This window comes from Chenopodium quinoa, unplaced genomic scaffold (genome assembly GCF_001683475.1).
Source record: "Chenopodium quinoa cultivar QQ74 unplaced genomic scaffold, ASM168347v1, whole genome shotgun sequence".
NCBI lineage: Eukaryota > Viridiplantae > Streptophyta > Magnoliopsida > Caryophyllales > Amaranthaceae > Chenopodium > Chenopodium quinoa.
In genome coordinates, this window is record NW_018744026.1 from 649,336 (window position 1) to 656,422 (window position 7,087).

General features: G+C 31.7%; 1 long non-coding RNA gene across 1 annotated transcript; it reads left to right on the forward strand.

Annotated features, from left to right (window-relative positions):
• Positions 1 to 266: 266 nt before the first annotated feature.
• On the forward strand, positions 267 to 1,582 carry LOC110690276. The gene is made up of 2 exons (XR_002505048.1): positions 267 to 754; positions 1,305 to 1,582. It is a non-coding gene; the product is annotated as an uncharacterized LOC110690276 (long non-coding RNA).
• Positions 1,583 to 7,087: the final 5,505 nt, after the last annotated feature.

Below are 7,087 nucleotides of genomic sequence, written 5' to 3' on the forward strand. Positions count from 1 at the left end.
CTCATTGTCAACTGTTTTGTATAATTTTGTCATATTATTTGAATAAAGACAAATAAATATGGCTTTACAATGTAGAACAATGTTGTATGATAGCGGTTACTCCCTCTATTTTTTTTATATGCATCACTTGGGAATGCACATAGTTTTAGGAGATAAATATAATATTATGAGTAGGTGAATAAATTATTATAATAAAAGTATGATAGGGACCATGAAAGAGAAAGTATGTGAGAGAGAATAGATATTTTATTATTTAAGTGGGGATATAGAAGAGAGAGAAATGATAAAATAATTTGAGTGAGGTTTAAAGTAAGAGAGAGAAATAATAAAATATAGTATAACTTTACCAAATATAGAAATGATGCATATAAAAAAAAACATCCATTAAAAGAAAAGTGATGCATATAAAAATAAAAAGGAAGGAATATATTTGATTTGTCAGTGCACCAAAAAAAAATATTGATTTGTTAGTTATTTTACATTACTCCACTACTCAAACCCTATCCCTCATACTTTTTTTATTTACAACTCTACCGCCTCCTCTTCTTTATTCTCTCTCTTAAAATACCGCTTCTCTTCTTCCATTGAAATTCATTTGTTTGTTTTGTGAATTTATTTACTAAAATTTACACCATTGATCCTCCTTATGCTTCCTTAATCCCCTTGTGCCAAGGAATTGCCACAGATGACTTCGAAAACGAAAATGACATCGTTGACGAAATTGACAGCGTAAGTTCTATTACTTGGAGATTCTGTAAGTTCCTCAAATTTGCTACTACTTGGACATCTCTACTATTTGTTTAAATATCTATTTGATTTCGATTTAATGGTTTTAACAAATTAATTTATGTGTCTAATTTTTATTAGATGGATGCATAATTGGTATCCTTTTGATTCATTTAAAAAGACAAAAAATTGGTGTTCTTGTTGAATCTTAATCTAACTTATGATTACGAGCAATACACAAATTCATTCTAGTGTACTCAATTTTGATTTGAGATTTTATTGTAATCTAATTGATTTGTATTTTATTTTAGGGATGATATTATTTTTTGTTAGATCTGTGTGGCTTTCATTATATTATTGGGGGATTTAGGCTTTTTTTTAGGTGATTATAGATTTAAAAATTGATATGCATATGAAATTTTGCTACTCGTATAGTCGTATATTATACAATCGTTCAGAAAATTTTCAACGATGGAGAAATTTTATAATTTCAAAATTACCAATCAAATCTGTTTGCTTGTACAGCTAAATAAACCTTATTAACTACTCTTTTGTTGTTGCACATATTTACATGATAGGCTAAGGTCTTGAAGCAAAGAAGCTCTTCAATCTCATTCTCGTGCCTACAAATTTGGTTCGCTGATCTACTGTACAACAATTTCAAAATTTAAAGTTGGTTTCTAGGATTCTAAAGTGTAGCAATAAAATTTTAATATAGATTATGTATTTTTTTAGGTTTTTGTTTTCATTTTGTGATATGTATTAGCTAAATCGAAATTTTAATTTCTTCGTCACTCCATACTTTGTAAACTCTCAATTGAAATTTTAATGCATAAATTCTCTTATTTTAGATTTAGTACCACAGTTTTCTCCATTTATTTCGAATATTATTTCTTTATGCAACTTACAGAATTTAGATTTATAATAAATTTGATTTTTTTTTTTTAAAAAAAAAAGGAATGAAAGAGAATGGTCATCTAAAACAAACGTTCTTTTTTTCTTAGGAGTACAGAACGCCTATCATCAAATCTATCTATATATTATACTAAAAGACAAGCGCCTTAATGTGAGGATGACAAATGTCACTCTCTCATTCACTTATCTTAAGTATTAAATATATTTATATAATTATTGTTTACATATTCAAGCATAGTTATTTTTATTAGACTTCAAACAATAAAAGCAAGTTTCTATACATGCATAAGATTTTCATGATTTCCTAACATAAATATTGATTTAATTTTTTTATAATATATATATACTTTTAATACAAACATTTAAAAAAAATCAGATGTACAATAAAATATTGTGCACCTATTATAAAAGCTACCCGGTAATGAATGAAAGTTATTTATGCTTTATTGATAAAAGTTACCCAAAATAGTTTACAAATTATCCTAAATTCAATTCAAGTAATCGGATGAATACAAAAGTTTTTGATAAAGATACAAAATAGTGTAAAAATTACTTTTATCGTTTATTGTGCTCCTTGACAAATACTGAATGATGGGCCGAAATGTTGTCTTGAAAAAAAATACATAATCTTGTACATAAATTTAATTTTAATCGGCCTTTCATTTTCTATAAAATGCCTTTTACAATGACCTTTTGTTTTTCTTGCAATAAAAAAAAAAAAAAAAAAAAAAAAAACTGAACCAATAACAAATCAAAACAAGAAGAATAAAAGTTAAATTGAATTAGACATTTGACGGAAAAGGGATAGATATAAAATGTATTATAATCGTGCTTTAAATTGTAATATTCGTATTAACAATGCTATTACTTATGAATTTTTTTTAGAAAAACTAACATTTTGATTTAAAAATCGTGCATTGCTCATGTACTATACTAGATATACAACAATCATGTGCAGTAATTTATGTTGTTTTATACATAATAATACTTTTAACTATAATAGTATGTGTATATAATATAATATTTTTTATAATATAAAAATGTATATGTATATAATATAATATTTTATAACACGTGTTCTCCATACAAAGTGTTTAGTTGTTGGTGTAGTGGTGATTGAGAGTACACTTGGTAGGGAGGATCTGTGTTCGCCCCCCTGCAACAACAATCGGAAGGGGAGTGGAACCTAATAGCCTAGTTTAGATCCTCAAATCTGGATTAGCCCAAAAGGTGAACCGGATAGAACACCCAAAACTCAATGCATATATGACGGGAATTAACTTATCCTTTATCTATCTTATACAAAACTCCAAAGTCTAAATTTTTTTTTCAAAATATAATAATAACATTTGTAAATTTTTGTTAATATGAAAGATATAAACCTATCAAAATGTATATATAGTTAAATTGTTTAATAACTTATGTCGAATGCGTAGTTTTATTAAAATTATTTGCATGTAATCATTAAATGTGTTGGATGTTGTGTAGCTATGCAATGTCCAAAACTTTAGTTGAACGACTTTGATTTAGTGATTGTACGGTAAAAAGATATTGACTTCGATCTTGAAACCTAATAGTCTAATAAATTCTAAATAGAAAAATTAAAACAAAAGGAAATGAAAATAGTAAATGGCTTTAAATATTGAAATAAACATAATCTTTTAAATCAATTTAGCGAATTCAAGAGACAATTTTAAGGCTTTTAAAATTAAATGGGGGAAAATATATGTAAAAAGAACATTTTTAGATATATAAATGTCCATGCACTATTATAAGAGTTTTGTTAACCATTTTAAATTAACGTAGGGATAAATCTTAGTAATATATACTCCGTATATTTTATTTATATAAAATTATCACATCAGTATCCATACCTATATACGAAGTATTTGTGTTATATACTATATTTAATCAGCTGTTGGTTATATATATGACTATTATATAATATATAGTTTTTGGCACAATGCTTAACTTAGGAAAATATATGTTCTGGTAGGTCAAATATAAGGTTATTATTGTGTCTATAAATTTAATGAGTGCGACGGGTAAATAAAACATGTATATATTAGATTGATTGTAGCTACTGATGCGGATGGTATGATAATAAAATTTATTTTTTTTTTCGACGGGAGATATAGATAAATTAGTCCACTTCTTATATAGCTATGTGGAGTATTATTCAATTATTTTCAATTAATAAAATAACATTATAAAAAATTAAAAGAAATTCAAATAACATAAATACTGTTCAAATTACGTTCCTTTAATTTTTTTTATTGACCATTAGTAACCAAGTCCTTTAATAGTAAATGAATTACCTTTGTTTTTATTTTTATTTTTCCTACGGGTTTAATAGTTTGATTTATAAACCGTGCATCGCACGGGCACTATGCTAGTAACAGTTCTGTTTTCCTTGTTTTTTACTTAATTTACACATACAATAGAAAGCCGTTATGTAAGATAGGCGTCCTATATTGGGCTTATAACATAGAACGCCCCCAACAGGCGTCTTATAAACTTTATAAGGCACCCTAGTTGAAGAACGCCTCTAAGGCGTTCTATATTTCCTATTTAAAGCATTCTATATTGTTAACAAAGAAAGGAGAGCCCTCTCTTGGTGGAGCGGGTGTGCACCTCTCCAGTTTCGGGTGCTCCATAAAAATTAGCAACATTCTACCCCAAATCCAAACCTCTGAGAAGCGGGCATGCTCCCTAGCTGGAGCGGGCGCTCTTAGCTGCTCTATAACTTTCTGCCACGACTCTGAAGCATGGAGGAGCGGGCATGCACCCTCCTTGGAGCGGGCGCTCCTCCCCGATTATTTGAATTCTGACTTCTTCTAAGGCAAGCTGGAGCGAGCGCACAACTGTTAGGATCGGGCGCTCTTGGCTTTAGAGCGGGCGCTCCTCGCTTGAAATCCATCCTATTTTGACGAATTAACCTATGTAATTCGGGGAGTATAAATATTTTCCCTTTAGCTCATTTGTAAGGCAGACAGAAGTAGCATAGTATTTAGCATTCCCTCTTAATAAACAATCCATTTTTGATAATTTAGCTTAGTTTTCATCAAATTAATCATTGTAATAGTGAGTTTCAATAATTATTCTCAAAGTTTGGCACATTGTATTTAATATTTCAAGCTTCAATTAGTAATTTCTTAAACCTTCATCTACTTAATTTCTTATTTTATTTGGTATTTGCATGTTACTTGAATCTCTTTAGTTCTTGATAATTTGTTGTTGGATGATAGTTTATTCAATTGTTAACCACTTTTCCCCAATTATTGAAGTATTTAGAACCTTAATCCTTGTTTGCATGTTGATTAATATGAGTTGTGAGAAGTCTTCTTTCTAGGGGTTGGGTGAATCTCAACCTTTTGGGCTAGTTATGTAAATGTGGGAGAAGCATTGATGTTTGTACTGCAATTAAATTGATTGTATGAGATTGCTTGTTAGTTCTTCATGATAGGATTAGCTACCCTTGACTTAGGAGCTTGATAGCATAATATGCTTAGTTTGACATGGAAATGTGAATTGAGTATGCCATTACTTAATGCAATTTGATTGTGTATCTTCGATCTATTATTAAACTAATGAAGAATCTAAGTTTGGTAGCTAGTGTGAGTTGTTTTCTAATTGCATGACATTGATCTTACATATAGTCCTTGCTATTTATTGTTACGCCCCGTTCGCCTAATTGCCTTGGTTGAGTGGATCCCATTCCCTAGTGTCTTTAATCCATTGAATTAGAATCATAGTTTGTTTGTCTACTTGACGAACCCGAAATCACCATATACTTTGAATTAGCTTAAGTGTTAAGATCCTTAGAAACAATATCTCGTTCCTTGTGGACCAAACTCTTACTTATCATTATGCTTTGTTTGTAGGATGTTTGTTTATAAGCGTGTTTGATTGAGTGTGGAATGTGCGACCGTTCTAACACCCATCAAAATAGAGTAGCTGCCGGGGAACGATGTTGTTGATTGCTAATTGATTACTTAAGTCTAGTTCACCATAAAACAACAAAAATTCAAAAAGAGTGTGTTCATTTTGGCTACACTTGTGGCCTTGTTACTATTTGCAATTTGTTGAGAGTGTATGCGCATAACTCATAACAGGATTTTGGTGCCTTATGATCACGAGATTGAGAAAACTTATAGAAGGAGAAGGAGAGCCAGTTCTAGGCCGTTAACTACTTTCCCGAACTAGGGAGTTCAATTTCGAGGAGCAACAAGATCAAATGGGTGACGTGGAACCACCACCTCAAAGACCTTTTAAGGAGTTGGGAACTCCAGGAGCTTATAGAGCTTTAAGTGGCATTGCTCCCCCCGTTACTCAAACCAATGATTTTGAAATTCAACCTGTAATGATAAATTTGATTGAAAGGAGGCAATTTAGTGGAGCAAAACATGAGAGCCCTCTTGCACATTTGAACAAGTTTGAAAAATATTACAACACGATCAAGGTAAATGGGGTCACTTAAGAATTTGTGAGACTAAAGCTATTTCCTTTCTCCTTGATATGAAGGGCTCTTTAATGGCTTGAGAAGGAGGTGAGACCTAACTCCTTGAGAACTTGGGACGAGGTCACCACGACTTCTTAGGGAGATTTTACTCTCAAAAGAAGACGGCCGAGGCAAGGGCATTGATCCAAGGTTTCCATCAAAAAGTTAGTGAAACCATATATGAGGCATGGGAAAGATATAAAGAATATCAAAGGGAGTGTCCTCATCATGGCATTCCGACATACTAAGTGCTTCAAATAATCCATGGAGGCTTGAGCCCATAAGGAAAGACTAGCTTGGATGCGGGAGCTGGTGGCCCGATTATGAACAAAACGGAGGAGCAAGTCAGTGAGGATGTGGTGAGCCACCACATGGATTGGAAAGAAGGAGAGAGGGAGTCTCTAAGGAAAGGAGGAAGTGCGGTTTATTCCGTCGATCACCTCAACACCATTAATAATTTGACATCTCAAATCGCCAACCTTGGCAAGGAGATGACATCCATCAAGGCGAAAATTTAGACCTCCACTTTGCATCAAGAGCATCCCTCCCAATCTAAGGGGAGAGGTATGAATTCTAACTCTTCTCCTTCTTCATCTAATAACATGCCAAATGGGTGCTTATTTTGTGAAAATTATGGGTCATATGACCATGACACCACTTCTTGTAATTATGATTCCCAACCCCAACCCCAACCCCAACCCTAACCCCAATATGATGATGGTAATGAGAATGAAAATGAACAAGTCAATGCCTTGTCTTATGATAATAGACCTAGGAATGACAATCAAAGATACTTACCACCTAATAGAAGAGAACAAGAGGGAAATTCCTATAACCAAAGAGGAAATGATTATGATTACTATAACCAAAACCAATTGGGGAATAGGAACCAAAGGGACAAAAATCCCCAAGGTAAATACAACCAACAAGGTGGTTATGATAACC